At 31.8% G+C, this 18,839-nt stretch overlaps 1 long non-coding RNA gene across 1 annotated transcript in view; it reads right to left on the reverse strand.

Moving 5' to 3' along the window:
• Positions 1–13,872, reverse strand: part of LOC129348610 (uncharacterized) — a 29,058-nt gene extending 15,186 nt beyond the window's left edge. The window contains exons 1-2 of the long non-coding RNA XR_008601225.1: positions 13,744–13,872; positions 13,500–13,544 (exon numbers count right to left, since the gene is read on the reverse strand). This is a non-coding gene — a long non-coding RNA (uncharacterized LOC129348610). The remainder of the gene's footprint in view (positions 1–13,499; positions 13,545–13,743) is intronic.
• Between the last annotated feature and the right edge of the window lie 4,967 nt (positions 13,873–18,839).

Here is an 18,839-nt window from a genome sequence, read left to right on the forward strand (position 1 = left end):
TGCTCGTTAGTTAGTTTTGATGCCTAAATTTTCTGCTGTTTCTCCTGCAACCTGTCGTAATTAGGATGTTGTACCATCTGCCCATCCTTGATTGGTTTAATTTATTCACCTTTCAGCTCGGTTTACTGATTATTTTTGTTGTTGTTGCAGAGAGTAAAAAAATCCCGTGTTAAAGTTAAAAAGTAGTGTTAGATTTCATGTATTTGTGCATCTTTTTAAGTCACTTCGCCAGTAGAAAGTCCTTTGTTATGGGAGATAATTTCAGTTTCTGCTGTTTTCTTGTTTGTTTTGTTTACATCATGTAGGAGGGAAGGTAATGATGGAAAGATTCATCATCATTGGAAAAGCGTTTCTCACTCAGTGATGATTAAAACCATGAAATTCAAATGTTCAGTAACTTGGGCTGCTATAAGACATGTTTGCTTCCTTGCTGTGTCATTTCTGTAGAGATAAAGCAGTTTGGTAGTCTTGTACACTTAAAAAAAAGCACATTTGTGGGTGATTTGCATTGAAGATAACAGTTTGCCAAACTCAGCATCATAGGTTTTCCAACATTCTGGCAGTAATGAAGAGTTTGTGAGTACTGACAGACACAGTTTTATATTTCAATGAATGACATTACTGGCATTATAGTATTATTCATAGTTTTTCTTGGGTTTTTTTGGCGGACAGCTTTAGTAAACCTTTGGCAGTGTTGTAGCAAATTTGCGACAAGGCCATGTTTTCATAAATCACTTGCAACTGACTTCTGGCTGAGTTTGTGGAAAATTTAGGACTCTGCACCAATTTGATATAGTTTTTTTTTTTTTTTGATCATATTAAGATTGATTTTCTTTGTAATTCCATGTTGGTGCAGCGGTTTGCATTGACCTTGCTGCAAATGTGTTAATGTTTACCACAACTATTTGCCAGAAACCTAAAATGGTTGCCACGCTAGTCACGCTAACTCCATTAGCAGCATTAGCATAGCTGTAGCAGAGATACCAGACACAAAAACAACACTTTCTTTCCAAAGTCCAACTGTAAATATGATTAGTTACCCTTTTTGTGGTCAAAACTCATGAAAAATATAGTTTTAAATGTTTTAATTGAGTCGTATTAGTCAAAGGAGCTGCAGGAAAAGTACGATTTTGTGTGTTAGATGCAAATATTAGCTTTGTTTCTTTAAAAAAAAAAATGCTGTAACCTACTAAACAGACAATATAATGGCTGCTACACAACTACGACCACAATAATGATGTTGAATGATGGTTATTCTACTGTAACTTTGAACACCACGCTTGTTTTAAACAGCAGTATAACTGTTAATGTCCTGTCTTTCATTGTTTTTTGCAATTAACAGATTTTAGCTGAGACATTTATGTTTGCTAGCCTTTTCCAGAACTTCTTTTTGCCATAAGCTGGATATATTGCATCTTTCTGAACAACACTGAAGATAATGTGTCAACATATATCATAAATACAACTAGTTTGTTGACGTAAACACTATTTTCTAGTGGCTATCATGTTACAGTGCTAGCTTTAGCAGTGATAGCTGATGCGGCTAAGCACCCAAAAAACAACATGCCCAAATTCAAATACATTTTCCTTTTTTGTAGTCTAAACTAATTTTAAAGTGATTTTGAAATGTATTTTCAATCGTTTTTTAAGGTTATATGAATGAAAAAATTGTCAAGGAAATGTATATTCATGTTGAAAGTTGAAGGCGTTTTGCTAAACGCTTAGATAAAGTCGACAATCGCAAAGCAGTCTTTTTTTTAATCAAGAAACAGCCTCTAAATTAAGTAAAAGTTTAATCTACAGGTAAGCTTTCAAATTGTTTAATGTGTTATATTTAAAAAAGTTGACAAGCTGTTAGCTAACTAGCCTGCTAACTGGTGCTAGCCGGGCAGCTAATGTAGCTGCCTAAGCTAATGTAAGTTTGTGGCTCGTTTAGCACACAAATCTCTAGAAAGCTGTTAGCCTGTAGCTGTGTCTGAGATGATTCTTTTCTAATAAACACAATAATTACAGTTCACCATTTTATTGCAGTGTCTAAAATAAAATTAATAGATTAGAAAATTAAGGAACATCCTTTGGGAATTCAAAAACGTGAATGCTAACACCAAATGCACCAAAACAAATATTAGTTAGCAGACGTAACTTGAAATTCTCAGCATGTAGGAAATAGAACAATGGAGGTTGGTTATGTTGGACAATGTGGTGAATTTTATGCTGTTAAAGGAGATTTTAGAGCAGAGAAAAGTGATACACAACACCGAGAAAGCAGAAGAAAATTAGGCTTAGAGTTTAATCAGTTAGCGTAGAGATTTAAACAGCAGTTGTTTAGGGACAAACACTTTTCTTATCTCTAAAAACGCCCCTGAAATATGTTGTGTAGTTTAGAAATGGTCAGAAAGTTTCTGCAAAACAGTGATGTTGGTGTTCTTGAAATAAGTGCATGTACAATCAATGCGGCTGTTGACAGTGAAGACAGAAACCGGAAAATTGTGAGCAGAAATTTTTTATGCTTTTCTGGTAATTGGTTCTCAGCATTTGACCCGCAAACATTTACCCCAATCAGACTTAATACTCGTGATTAAGTTTAAAAACTATGTACCTCTGTAGACAACAGACACGAGAATAAAACATATTTATGGTTTACGCGGACTCTTATTACAAACTAAGGAGCTATCACTGCTGATATCTTTAAATGATGTAAATTTGGGTAATTTTGGACAATTTCTAACTTGTTTTGTACAGATTTGGAATAAGTTTTTGACACATTTGGGTGATTTTGGACCAATTGTATGTCACTTTGAACATTTTTGAACCTGTTCTGTACAGATTTTGATAAATCTCTGACACATTTTGAGTTATTTTGGGCAAATTTTGGGCCACTTTGGACAAAATTGTAACCTTTTTTGGTTAAAAAGCACAATCAATTGAATTGGTTGCACTTTTAAATGGGCTGAATCCAAACTTGTCTGCGATATTATTGGTTGACGCATGACTTTTTAAACTTATCTTTATTAAAAGGAATGCTTTTCTTCATTATCGCTAATTGTTGACGGTGGTGCTACAGTTTTACACAATGGTAGAAAACTCTGTTAAATGTAAACGTTTCCAAACACTCAAGATTTTTCAAGTCTTGGATTACTTCAGGTTATCACAGAATGAAAAGTTGGTTTGTAAACTGTCCAGAGTTTGGATGTGAGAAGAGAAAATACTGGGGTCAGTTAACGTCTGTTTACTTCTCTCCTGCTCTCTGTGCTCACATATACTGCATTTCAATCCAGACGATTTCCAAATAAACCTGTTCTTAATGATATATTTTTATGTTTCTGTTGTCAAACGATGGAAAAAATATAAAAGAGTGACTACAAACTGCTGCTCTGCACCAATAAAGTCTTGATTTTATAACTGTGGCTCCTCATAAAAGGAGTTAACGACGATGGTTGTGCAGTAAATTCGACTGTATTTTCATAAAATTCAAAGCTATGATCAAAATCAGAAAGCAGCTGCCACAAAAACCTTTAGATGTTCTGTGTTATTTCACTTTATTAAGGAGTTTAATTGAAACTTGGATTTATTTTGGCCTTACCTTGACTTAACAATTTTATTTAGTTTGTTTGTTCTCTTATTTATTGGTTAAATTAGTTTTTAATTTAACATTTTTCTCATTGCAAAGCACTTCAAAAGGTTGTTTTTAAAAAGTGCTATAGAAACAATTATTATTATTGTTATTACACTGCTGATTAAAATAATACATCTTTATTTTTAATTTATTTTTCATCATCATGCCAGAGTTTCTGGTTGTACTCCACATTTTTTTAAATTTATTGCTGAAACCTTTTTCCATTTGTACTGTGCTACTTTTTACAATGACACAGTTTATCAAAATAAAATTCACGTAAATTAAATTGTCCTTTTTGGAGAACAATTACAATAATTGGTACAATAGTCGATGGATTAATCAATGAAAAAATTGTCTTTTAGATGACGTTTTGCTGGTCAAATTTGGTACCATTTAAAACACAGCGAGGGTTTTTGGATGTTGTTGGTTTCTGTTGACTTTAAACTTGCCTCAGTGTCAAAACTCCAATTAAATCAAATGAATCCACCTTGTGATGTTTGATGAATCCTCTTTTAAACTGATTTCTACCAGCAGCGACTCGAAAATTAAAATATAATCCTGAAAACCACATCCTGACCTTGTTTTTACGGTGTCAGTGCATCAGCGGGAAGCAGCTTTATAAACCCTGACAGGCCTGTTTGCTGCACCACTTCTTCTTCCCTCCACCTTAATAATAATTCTCCTTTTTTTTTCCTCCATCCTCAGGCGACCCCAAAGCTGCCACCATCCTCCTCCTCACGTCTGCAGCCCTGCCCCCCTCTCGGCTCGTCTACTCTCCTCCAGCGAATGAAAAGGCCACATCAAACAATGGATTTAGCTCTAAGTAGATGAGGGGAGGTGAAACAACAGTGAAGGATGAATAAATGAAGCTGCAAGAGGAGGTTTGGCGTGGAGGTGAGTGAGGACCAGGTGGAAAAAATCGTAGAAAATATAAAGTTATACAAAAATACAAAAATAAAATTTGATATTTCATACATCCAGTGACACTTAGGTGACGTATTTATGCAGAAACAACCCATATTTCCAAACCTATAGACTAATTTTTAATTCATATCTGCTGTATTTTTCCTGTATTTTAATTTTAATTATTGATATACACATATTTTGTGTAATTCAATATTTCCATTAACGTATACTGTTATTTTTAACAATTATATCACTGTAAAAAAATTTAGTTTTCAACAATTTTTTTGTAAAATTCACTTTTTTTAGTAACAGATAATAGCTTGTCAAATTACAGTGAAAAGTAATCATTTTCATTTGACTCCTAAAAAAATAGGCCAAAATTGTAAATAAATCATCAAAAATCTATTTTTTAAAAATAGTAATCCATCTTTTGTAACATTTGGCAATAATACTGCACAATTCTTCTGCATTTAAATCTACAAAAAAATTATATCAAATCTATTGCTTTATGTTAATTCCTAGCTTTTTTTAACAGCTATTTTGCAGATTTTCCCTGTTTTTCCAGATGTTTAGTGAGGTCTTTTAATTTAAATGTTGACTGTAAACAAAAAAAAGTAAAAAAAATCCTAACATCAAGAATCTATTTTTTGCAAATGTTTTTACTGTATTTAATTCAGTAAAAAAATATTATTTTACAGATATGTTACACTTTTTAAAAGAAAATATCCGTATATTAAGGATTTTTTTTAAAATGGTAAATAATTAACTGTAAATTTTCCACATCAAAACAAATAATAATTTGATCTTGTACAATGTGTGACTGTAAATTTACACTTTAAATTTTTTTTTTTAAATTAAAATAGGCAAAAAATAAAAATGAACTGCTAATTTACAAATGTTCCCTGTCTGGTTAATTTACAGATATTATCAGTTAAATCACATGTTAATTGGGGGGAAAAATGTAAAAAATATTTTTACAAATAATAATTTGTTCTTTTACAATGTAAAGTTAGTTAAAATATTGTTTTACAAATAATTGCTATTATTATTAAGGAAAATGTTACTGAGAAATGGTAAATCTATTTTTTACTGTTATTTTACAGATTTTACATATTTTCTTAAACTACAAATAATCAAAATAATAAAATCTTTGGAAAAACTAGTAATTTACAATTGTGAATAAATTGTAAAATCAAAAATCTGTATTTTTACAAATACTAATTTTTTCTTGTACAATATTTGACAGCAAATTTACACCTTTTTCACTTTCTATTTAAATAGGGAAAAAACTACTATTTTGCAAATTTTCTGTGTTTGGTTAAATTACAGATAATATCTAGTAAAATCACGTTAACTGGAAAACAAACTGTAAAGAATAAATTCATAAATAGTATTTTGTTCCTTTACAATGTGTGACTGTAAATTTTTCACTTTTTAAAAATAACAATAATTAACTACTACTTTGCAAATTTTCTGTGTGACTGTAAAACTGCAGTGTTTTGCTATATTTAAATCTGCAAAAATTATTATTTTAAATAATTGATTTTTTTTAATTATACATGCTACAGTCTGAAAAATGTTAAATCATTTTTTTGTTTGTGTTATTTTTGCAATGTTTGACAGTAAATTTACACCTTTTTTCTTTTTGTATTTAAATAGCCTAAATAAATAATTTAAGTGCTATTTTACAGATTTTACATTTGGTTAAATTACAGCTAATTAATAGTAAAATCACAAAAAAATTGTAAAGAGTATTTTCACGAATAATAATTTGCTCTTTTACAGTGTGTGACTGTATATTCACAGTGTAGTAGTGCATTCAAATCATCTAAAATATTATTTTACAGATAATTGATGGAAAATGATGCAAGGTACAGACTGAAAAATGCTAAATCTTTTCTTTTTCTGTTATTTTACTAATTTTCCTTATTTTGTTAAATTACAAATATCTTATAAAATTTGAAGAAAAGATAATAATTTACATGCAAATAAATTGTAAACTCAAAAATCTCAAAATGGTAATTTTGTTCTTCTACAATGTTTTACTGTAAATTTACACTTTTTTCTTTTTGTTTTGTGTTTAAATAGGCTAAATATATTCATTAATTAACTGCTACTGTGCAAATTTTCCATGTTCAGTTAAATTACAGATAATGTCTAGTAAATCACATGTTAACTACGAAAAAACTCTAAAGAATATTTTTTAAAATAATAATTTGCTTTTTTAACAATGTGTGGATATATTTAAATCAACTAAAATATCAGTATTAACAGTTTTAATTATTGTTTTCTGACATCATTGCTGCCATATTTTCACATTTTTCAACAGATTTTTGCTGTGCAGATTCCTGCTTTTTCTCACATTTTCTTTTCTGTGTCTGATTTTTTTTCTATTTTATTTTCTTGTTCAAACTGCCCACTTTCCTCACAGAGAATCTGAAATGTAAGAAAACTCCTGGTTGCCCTCATTACGAGCAGCCGAGCAGCAGTGGTACAGATGTGTTGTTTTCTTGGAGTCGGTTTGTTTTCACATTTTTCTTTTTGAAAGAGACCAAATTTTGCTGGGATGGAAGTGATGGTAGAGAAAAGAAAAGAAGAAGAAGAAAAAGAAGAAGAGGAAGAGGAAGGAGAGACATCAGGAGGGAGGTGATGAAGAGGAGGAAGAGGAGTCTGTTGCCGCCACACGCCTGACTGCTGCTGCTGATTGTGATTGCTGTTCAAACACGGCCGACAGCTGCCACAAACATCTTCTGCTCAACACACGTACTTTGACATCCAGCGTGAAGCGGCTGGCCGTCCGGCTTTATGGCGTCGGGTTATCTGTGTTTCTGCTCGCTGATAAGGCGCCCTGATTGCCCTCAGTAAAGTGTGACATCTCAATCAGTCATCAAATCAAGATGTCCCCCCTCGTCCTGATGAAACACCTCCAATACCAGACGCTCGTTTCTCTCCTCGTCATCCTCACAGATAAGCAGTAATCTGAATCCACAATCTGAAGCTCAAATACATCCTCTAAAATGTGGATGCTGAATGTTTGTGTTCCTACAAATGTAGACGTGAGGTTTCAGGGAGAACACAATGATTATTTACTGCAAAATAGTTCATTATGAGCTCAGACGTCTACTAAAAAGATTATGAAAACACTGTAAAAAAAAACACAAACTATTTTTAACTGCAGTGTTTAAAAAATAATTTGTTATTTTACAGATGAAGTAAAATTACACTTTTTGTAATATTTTATTTTCAACAATTTGCTGATATTTCAAAGAGAAATGATCTATATTACTGGTTAAAAAAAAGCTTATTTTTTTTGTTATTTTTCTTGATTTTCATCCTTGAAATCACAGAAAAAATATTGACGTTACGCTTTACAAAAAAAAACTAAAAACAGGCCAAAACTGTAAATAATGTCCACGTCAAAAAAAACAATTTTTTCAAATTCTTTTTTTTTTAAATATTTGACTGTAAAATGACACAATTTTTATACTACACACACACACACACACACACACACACACACACACACACACACACACACACACACACACACACACACACACACACACACACACACACACACACACATATATATGTAGCGACACATTTTTAAAGTCATAATTTTTATTTTATTATTTTTTATTCTAAAAATATGTAATAAGTCAGGATTGAAAAACTGTAATTAATTATTAATTGTTATTTTACATATATGCCATTTTGTTGAATTACTGAAAATAACAAGCTTTTTAACTTTTTTCAGTGTTTGTGAAATTACACTATAACATTTTAAGTTATTTGATGATAATTCAAAGAAAAATTATCTATATTACTGATTAAAAATTGTTTTTTTTTAAAAATTGAAAAAAAAATGTTTACGTTACACATTTAAAAAACTGTAAATAATGTCCACGTCAAAAAAAACAATTTTTTCAAATTCTTTTTTTTTAAATATTTGACTGTAAAATGACACTATTTTTATACTACACACACACACACACACACACACACACACACACACACACACACACACACACACACACTCACACACACACACACACACACACACACACATATATATGTAGCGACACATTTTTAAAGTCATAATTTTTATTTTATTATTTTTTATTCTAAAAATATGTAATAAGTCAGGATTGAAAAACTGTAAGTAATTATTAATTGTTATTTTACATATATGCCATTTTGTTGAATTACTGAAAATAACAAGCTTTTTAACTTTTTTCAGTGTTTGTGAAATTACACTATAACATTTTAAGTTATTTGATGATAATTCAAAGAAAAATTATCTATATTACTGATTAAAAATTGTTTTTTTTTTTTAAAAATTGAAAAAAAAATGTTTACGTTACACATTTAAAAAACTGTAAATAATGTCCACATCAAAAAACTAAATTTTGACAATTTTATTTTTTCCAGTATTTGACTGTAAAATTACACTTTTTAACTATATATAAATCATTTTTTCAAAATTGCTATTTTACAAATATATGTAATTATTTAAAAGAAAAATTATATATAGTAAAGATTTAAAAATAATAAATAATTTGTCACTGCTATTTTACATACTTTCCATTTTTGTTAAATTACTGATAATAACTAGTAAAATAAACATTTACACTTTTTCAAAAATGTTTGACTGTAAAATTACACAATTTGGACACTTTTTAAGTTAGCAAAAAATAGAATCATTTCACAGATATATGCTGTTATTTCTAAGGAAAAAATATCTGCATTAAGACTTTAAATGGGAAATTATTTTAACTGTTATTTAACAGAATTGTCCTGTTTTGTTAAATCACAGGAAAAAATCTAATAAAATTACAGTAAAAAATAGTAATTTGCCTGTCAACCTTAAAAATGTAATGTATTCTTTTAAAATTTGTGCTGTATATATATCAGCAAAAAATATATTTTCTGTTATTTTCACAGTTTTTATAGTTTTTTATAACATTACAACATTCTACAGTTTTTTGCATATTTTTTCTGCCAGATTTACCCGAATATTTCTTTTTAATGTTGATCTAAATATGTTTTATTTTGAATTGTGACCTAGAGGAAGAATTTTCTGTTTTCTTTTACATAAAGAAAGACATTTTTACTGTAAACTGACACAGAAAGGCACAAATTAGAGCAGAAAAATGAGGGAAATTAAGTGTTTGGTGCTCAAAGACCTTCCACTCCATGTTTAAAAGTCTCTGCTGGACTAAACAAGGCATCGGAAGTACAGTTCGACCAATAAACCAAAGGGACTGATAACTGATGCCTCAAACTGAAAATCGAAGCATCTAAAGTCAAAACTACAATATTTTTGTTAAACGTGAAACTCTAAAATCCACACTTGATTTAAATACATTCACTTATGGCTGCAACTGAACGTTAATTTCATCGCTTCATGGATTTGTCTACAAAAAGTCAGAAAACTTCAACCCACAACCCAAAGATTTTCAGTTTAATGTCAAAGATGAAGAAAAAAAAGTTGTTTTTACAAATAGTAATTTGTTCTTTTTCAATGCTAACTGTAAAATTACAACATTTTACTGTATTTAAACCAGAACTACACATTTGTTGTTTTTTTTAAAGAAAAATTACATATTTTAAAGAGAAATGGGGAATTATTTTTTCAACTTATTTATATGACATTTGTTCTTGAAAATGATCTATTTTTTATAGAGAAATAGTAAATTATTTTTGTAATAACTTTTTGATGACAGATAGTAAAATTACAGAAAAAAAGATTAATTAAAAAAGAAATATCTGAAAATTATAATGTCCACATTAAAAATCTGTGATTTGACAAATACAGTGCTGACTGTAAAATTACGACATTTTACTGTATTTCAACCAGCAAAAAAACTCATATTATTCCACACATTTGTTGTTGTTTTAAAGAAAAATTATGTATTTTAAAGAGAAATGGGAAATTAATTTTGAACAGTAACTTTTGTATGACAGATATCTAATAAAATTGCAGAAAAAAGGTTAAATGTTAACTGTAAAGATTTTTTTTAATTCAAAAAGTACAAAAAATAGACCAACAACATAATGCCCAAGTCAATAATCTGTTTTGCCAAATAATAATTTATTCTTTTATAACACTGACTATAAAATTATGATGTTTTACTATACATCAATCAGCAAAAAACATTTTTTATAGAAATTTCTTCTTGTTAATATGTGTTTTATAGAGAAATAGTGAATTATTTTTGAATAACTTTTTGACGACAGATATTTCGTAAAATCACAAAAAAAGTATTCATTTATATGTTACAACTACAGAAAATTACACAAAACCCATTAAAAATCTGTTTTCATGACTAGAAATTTGTTCTTTTTAAATGCTGACTGTAAAATTATGACATTTTACTGTATTTAAATCAGCACAAAAATATTTTTTACACACATTTGTTGTTTTAAAGAAAAATTACGTATTTTAAAAACAGTAAATAATTTTTTAAAAATAATTTTTGATGACAGATTTATCGTAAAATTACAGAAAAAAAGTATTAATTTACACGTTACAACTACAAAAAATAACCCAAAACCCATTAAAAATCTGTTTTCATAAATACTAATTTGTTCTTTTATAATGCCGACTGTAAAATTACAATGATTTACTGTATTTAAATCAGCAAAAAATATTGTTTAATAGACCATTGTTGTTTTTTAAGGGTTAGAAAAAAATATGTATTTTATAGAGAAATAGTAAATTATTTTTGAACAACCACTTTTTGATGAAACATATTTAGTAAAATTACAGAAAAATATGTATTAATTTACATGATACAACTACAAAAATAACCCAAAACTCTAAATAAGGTCCACATCAAAAATCTATTTTCATAAAGAGTAATTTGTTCTTTTATAACACTGACAGTAAAAATACATTTTACTGTCTTTAAATCAACAAAAAATATTGTTTTATAGACAATTATTGTTGTTTTAAAAGAAAAAAAATACATATTTTAAAAAGAAATGATAAATTATATTTGAACAATAACTTTTTGATGACAGATATCTAGATAATTACAGAGAAAAGTTTTAATTTACATGTCAACTGTAAAAAAAAGTACAAAAATAGCTCAAAACCATAATGTCCACATTAAAAATATGTTTTCATAAAGAGTAATTTGTTCTTTTATAACACTGGCTGGAAAATTACACCATTTTACTGTATTTCAATCAACAAAAAACATTGTTTTATAGACATTTCTTGTTCTTTTAAAAGAAAAAAAAATTATGTATTTTATAGAGAAATAGCTAATTATTTTTTGAATAGTAACTTTTTGATAGCAGATATGTAGTAAAATTACAGAAAAAAGTCTGAATTTATATGCAACAACTCCAAAAAAATAACCCAAAGTACATTAAAAATCTGTTTTCATAAATAGCAATTTGTTCTTTTATAATGCCGACTGTAAAATTACGAAGATTTACTGTATTTAAATCAGCAAAAAAAAAAAAAAAATTTACAGGCATTTGATGTTGAAAAATATGTATTTTATAGAGAAATAGTAAATCATTTTTGAATAATAAGGTTTGATGACAGGTACGTAGTGAAATTACAGGGAAAAAAGCCTTGAATCACACGTCACAACTCCAAAAAATAACCCAAAATCCACATTAAAAATCTGTTTTCGTAAATACTAATTTGTCTTTTATGTTTTAATGTATTTAAATCAGTAAAAATCAGCAAAACTATTTTACTAACAGACATTTATTGTTGTTTTAAAGAAAAAATATGTATTTTTATAGAGAAATAGTGAATTATATTTGAACAGTAACTTTTTGATGACAGACATCAAGTAAAATTACAGAAAAAAAAGTATTCATTTACACATCACAACTCCAAAAATGACCCAAAACTGTAAATAATGTCCACTTGTCATCCACAACAGACACATAACCAGAGTTTCTAACCTGAAACCTGATGCCAACTCTTTCTCTTTTCATTTATTTACGTCAAATCAAACACTGTTGCCTCCAGTTTTCCATCAATCTGCTAAAGCTGATAATAACTGGGGGCAGAAATAATAAAAAGGGGGCTTAGTTGTTCATCAGAGTCTCCTGTCAGGTTCACGGCTGCTGTTTTCTCCTCTCCTCCAGCAGCAGTTGGACATTATGGAGCGGTAACCAGGCAGCATCTAATTGCAATAATTGGAAGAACGTACCGAGTGGCCTGTTTGAACACCTGTTAGCGCTGAATTTTCTCTCGTGGGCCACAGATTGTATGTGCCGTGTCACACCATTTGGTGCCGGCACGCGTGTTGTGTACATGTGGGTGTTCTGTACGTGGATGGCGGGTTGGTGGGTATGTAAATAGGAGGTCCTGGCGGAGCTCCAGTTTCCATTTTGACACCTCAGACCCTGCCAGAAGGAGGCTGCCTGTCACTGACACATCCCGAGGCGAATCACCCGCAATAATTTCACAAATAAAATGAATAATGTGCATGATACATCTTGGCCTTCACGCCTCTCATGCTGTCGTCTGCTTTAGTTTGCCCCCCCTTCTCTCTTTCTTATGCACAAATTGCACAGAAACATGTGGCCAGATGTGTGGAAATGTCACTTAACCGCAATCCAGCACAAAGAAACTATTCAAAGTGAGATTCTGCTCACTGTGTTCTCATCTGTCCTCCTTTTCTGCCTTTTTTCAGTCTCTCAGGTGTCCAGACCTGCAGGAGACCAGCTGGATATTGACTCAGGCAGCATCGAGCTGTTGTCATCTGACCCCAAACAGGCACAAGGAGGCTGGATGCTGATAATCCACCGGGAGGTAACGACGCAGGGGACCAGATACAGAACTTTTTTCTCTTTTTTTCATTCTAATTACCGCTGCCATTATTGTTAATTGGGGCACCGTGGTTGTGGAGATCAATAGAAGCTGCACTTTTTCTGCTGCTCGTGTTGGGGTTTTGACGCGCATTTTGTGGCACTTTTCCGGGTGGATGAAGGGTTCACCTACCTGTTGATCTGTGGAGGGGTCAGTGCGCGCTGTCTTCGTCTCAGTCTAAACAAGGAAAGAAAAACAGGGAAAAAAGGTGTCATTTTGTGTGGATTTTAAAACCGCCTGAGCCAAATTAATCTCGGATCGCCAAATGCGCAAACGGTGCGCCTCGTCGCGTCTTTTTCTAGAATCGTTGCCCCCCCCCGAAAAAAAGAAAAAAGGTGCGAGATGTTCGGGGAAGAGAGGGGGTCTCTCTGCTCACCTGGCCGCTGCTGCTTCCTCTTCTCCCGGACGGATTCCCGCACGGACTCGGAGAGCCGCGGCGCGTCTCCGTGGAGAGGAGCGACGATCCTCCGGTGCGCCGCCGCCGCCGCTGCCTGCACCTTTAAAAAGCCTCCAGTGGTCCAATAGGAGGTCCGTCAGCTCTGATGGGTCCTGACGTCACCCCCCACCTCCCCCCTCATCCCCCCCCCCTCCCTCCTCCCCTCTCTTTTTTTTCTTCTCACCCCCTCCCCACTTGATTTGAACTATAAGGAGAAATTATATCTGCATTATTCCCTCGAACATAGAAGAAAGAAAAACTGTGCAGGAGCTCAGCGTGAATCTGTTCCGTTTCCTGCCCTCACTGTTATTTCCATTTTCGTTTCAGAAACTTCCAATAGCATGCTGCTGTGCGCTTTCTTTCTTTCTTTTTAGTTATTTATTTAATTTCATGCACAAAGGTTGAAAGCCAATAAACGATGTTGTGTTTTTTTTTCTTTTCTGCAGAATGAACCAAAAGTTAGTGGAGCATCTTCATGAGGTGAAGCAAATATCCTCCATCATCAGCATCAAAAACACAGGAGATTAAACAGGTCAGTTATTTAAACGTGCCTTTACTCAGGTACTATAATCTGGTACCATTTGGGGGTGGAGGTGGAGGCGCTTACTTCCGTTTCTGTATGGAGTAATCGTTTGTTGAGTAAGTTTGAAGAAAAAAATCTACACTTTGCATGCAAAACATATAATAATGTCACAAAAATAACTAACTTTACTCAGGTACTGTAATCTAGTACCATTCAGAGGTACTTTTACTTCACTTACTTCCATTTTACGCCTGTTATGCATGAATTAATTGCCCTTTTGAGCAAATTTTAAAGAAAAAATGGTCAAAATTCACCGATTTATCGAAAAATTTGTCAGTAGAGTAACTGATAATGGAAATAATTTCACATTTCAGAGGTAGACATTGTGCAAAATTATATATTTTATACGTGCAAAAAGCCAACTATGTCTAGATTGTCATGCAAAACAAATAATAATCTCACAAAAATAACTGTAACTGTAATCTACTGCCATTTGGAGGCACTTTTACTTCACTTACTTCCAATTTATGCCAGTTCTGCATCAATTAATTGTATTTTTTGTGTAAGTTTTAAAGAAAAACTGATCAGAATTCTCCAATTAATCAATAAATTGGTCATTTCAAATTGCCAAAATTCTCTGATTCCAGCTTCCTAAATGTGAATATTTTTTAATTTCTGACATTTTGTAGCTCAAAGGTCAATCAATTAGTCAATAAAATAGCAGATTAACCAATGATGGAAATAATTCCACATTTCACATTAATTTCACATTTCAGAGGTAGACATTATGCAGTATTGTATATTGTACATATACACACAGATAGTTACATCTAGATTTTACATGCAAAAGGTGTAATAATCTCTCAAAAAGGTACCATTTGGAGGCACTTTTACTTTTCTTACTTCCATTTTATGCTAAAGTTGCATCGGTTTATTCGTTCTCTACTTTTTTGTTAAGTGATAATGAGTTTGAGTATGTTTTTTTGTAAGAAAAATAGTCAAAATACTCAGATTGAAGCTTCTTAAATTTGAATATTGTATGATTTCTTGGACACTAAACTGAATATTTTTGTTTGTGCGCAAAGGTTTTGACATCTTGCGCCACATTTTTCATCATTTTCTGACATTTTTTAGACCCAACATCTATTTTTTTAACAAAAAATATAGTCGACAGATTAATCAACAATGAAAATAATGAGTAGTTGCAGCACTGGGCCCTATTTTATGTGACTTTAATCATCTGTTTTGTTGCTTTTTATACATGTTTTTGTGCACAAAGCTAGTTAGATTTGGATTTTACATGCAAAACATAATAATTTTAGAAAAAAACGATAAAATCTCACAGTATTATCATTGAGTTGTTCGTAAAAATGCTGCTCATGTTGCATTAATGCATCAGAATTAAAATTCCAGTAACATAATGAGCACCTTTAACCACATTTTGATGCTTCAGTGTTTGAACTTTTACATGAAACTGGATGTTTTGTGTTGTTTCACTGCTGCTTTTGTCCATCAACTGGAAAAAGAACAGCGTAGTTTAAACCTTTTCAATCATATTTTTCCATACTCTTGTCCTCTTTCAGACTAAATATCGTATAAATAAGGATAATTGCGCCAAACAAAAGCAACGACACCAACTATTTTTGAGCTACACCCATTCATACTTGTATCAAAAACACACTTAGAGAAGAAAATTGCTCTCTGAATAATAGAAACTGCGCTTAAACCTCAGGTATTTTTGCATTTACGCAAACATCTCGTCAAACCCTCAACTCACAGAGGGCTTTGCAGGTATAACTTAAAAATGAAAGCCATGAAATACCAAACAATTCCACGTTCAGATGTCATCCTTTAACTTAAAACAACAACAAAAAAATTGCACTTTAATCAACGAGCAAAGTAAGCAAGGACGCAAACAATGATTTGTGCTTCACCGGGTGTCACAGTGTGAGTGTCGCAGCCTGGAGGGCCAATTATGAATTCATGAATGCAGTCATCAGCATGTGTGAGAGATAACCATGAATATCTAAATTAGCATCTTTCACAGCATTTAGAGTTATTGATTATTATTATTGAATGTTGGAAATGTTTAATTAGATCTGTCCCTTAAATTGCTTTTTTAGTTGTCGTCAGGGTTTGTTTTTACACGTTTTTTTTCCTTATTTGCTGGAAAAAAAAGCAAAAAGCTGCATGCAGATTTAAAACGGACGTCACCCCGATTGATGCCGCTCTCTGGGTGCATCTGAAGCCAGTAAAAGAAACTGAAAAATGATGTTAAATTTCACATGAACTCTGCTCGTTTAGTGGATGACTGCTACACATAATCTGTCAGAGCGAGTCTCTCCGGCAGAGTGATGCACAAACGCCAGAAAAGAGGCACAAATGAGTAGTTTGTAAGGCCATTGTGTGCCGCGTGCATCATTGTACTTTCTAATTTCCCGGACTCAGAAACCATTGTGGGAAATGCTATTGTGTTGTGGAGTGCTTGTTTTTTTTTTTTTGTTGTTTTCTGTCTCTTTTTTTTTCTTTTTTGTGTGTGCGGCTTTTGAAATGGGTCTACTTACGGACTCACACTCATGCAGACATTTGTGTGGGGGTTTTCTGGGGAACTTGAATGCAACCTGTGTTTCCCTTTCACACATATCTAGGCCAAGTCTGAGGCCTTTTCATGTGAGACTGTAGTAGTCGGACAAAAGGACGGAGAACAGTGGGGATGACGAGAACCACTCTGCAGCTCATACGAACACGGAATACTGTACTCTGCCAGATAAGGCGGCTCTCTGGACATATCATGAGGCGAACATAATGTCTAAGGATGACATAAGAAACACACTTTGACACTGAAAGTCTAAACGGTGGAGATGAATGTGCAGAATAATTTAATTCAAGTGGATTTAACTGGTGACCTTTGGTGCACAAACTCAGAAATACAACAATTCTTTGTCACAGACTGTGTAAAATTCTGGATACATCTCAAGATGAAGACACTTTGGGATTGAAAACAAGACTCAAGACTTTTATTAGCAATATAGCACTTGCAAAAAAGCTAAAAAGAAATGTATTAACATGGTAGGTAGGTACTTTATTGATCCCAAGGGAAATTCAAGAAATCAGCAGTACATTATGCAAACAGAATATACAGAAATAAGTGCAGAAGACACAGAGGATAGGCATAATTATGTACAGAATGTATGAAAGTAGGCAGAAAAATCTAAATCAAATAAAGACTGTGCCATTAGTAACGTGCAAATAGCAAGAGATGTCAATTTAAATACCCAAACAACAACATATATACAAAATTGCAAAATGAAGAACTACCAAAAGCCAAAATAAGAGCTAAGTAAGATAATAATAATTCCAAAAGAAATTCTTTATTGCAATACATACATGCAATATAATTCACAGAAAATATGCACAGTTAGCACAAAATGCTGGCAGAAATGTGCAACATGCATATATAAATATGTTAACATACAAAAAATGTCCAATTTTTTTGTCACATTACAGCTGTATTCAGGTTGTGGCAAATTGTGAAAAATTCATAATACTTCTCAAGATGAAGACTCAAATGTTTTCTCATTATACGTAGAAACTAACTGGGCTTAAAAATACTAGAAGAAAAAGCATCAACATATACACAAAATGGAAAAAAACAATAATATAAAAGTTTAACAATCCCAAGGGAGATTATTTGATTCAATAAATACAATACAGTTCACAAAAAAATATACAAAAGGACACAAGTGCAGCCAGAAATGTGCAAATCAACAGCCAAAACACTGCAATAAATACATAAATGTGTAAATAATGGGTAAGAAATGCAGCACCTTCAGTCGTCTTCATGACTTGTCTGAAATGTTGTTCATGTGGCTGCTTATGTGAGGCAATTTTGAACTGTAAATGGGTTAAACAAGACACAAGACTTTTATTTGCAACATCAACACATATGCAAAACATAATGAAGAACTACCAAAGACCAAAATAAGGGCTAAGTAAGACAATAATCAATAATCCCAAAGGAAATTCTTTATTACAATACATACATGCAATATTGACTCTGCCTCTCTTCAAATCCAAACTCAAAACTCATCTGTTCAGAACTATTTGTTCTCTCTAGCTGCCTCTTTGTTTATGTATGCTTTTTATCTTTATGTATGGTTTTTATCTGTTTTATTGTTTGTTTTTTACTGTAAAGTGACCTTAGGTGTCAAGAAAGGCGCTTACAAATAAAATGTATCATTATTATTATTATTTCTAATTTACAATAAATGTGCATATTTAGCACAAAATGCCGCCAGAAATGTGGAAACAAATAGCCAGAACTGTGTGGCACATGTATGAACATTTTAACATATAAAAAAATGTGAATTTATTATATTTTCTCCCATTAGAGCTGTATTTAGGTTGTGGCATATTGTGTAAAATTCCGAATAATTCTCAAGATGAAAACATTTTGGGACTGGAAACTGGAGAAACTAAGATAAAATTAGATAAAACTTCAATAACCCCAAAG

This window comes from Amphiprion ocellaris, chromosome 3, assembly GCF_022539595.1.
Source record: "Amphiprion ocellaris isolate individual 3 ecotype Okinawa chromosome 3, ASM2253959v1, whole genome shotgun sequence".
NCBI classification, from domain to species: domain Eukaryota; kingdom Metazoa; phylum Chordata; class Actinopteri; family Pomacentridae; genus Amphiprion; species Amphiprion ocellaris.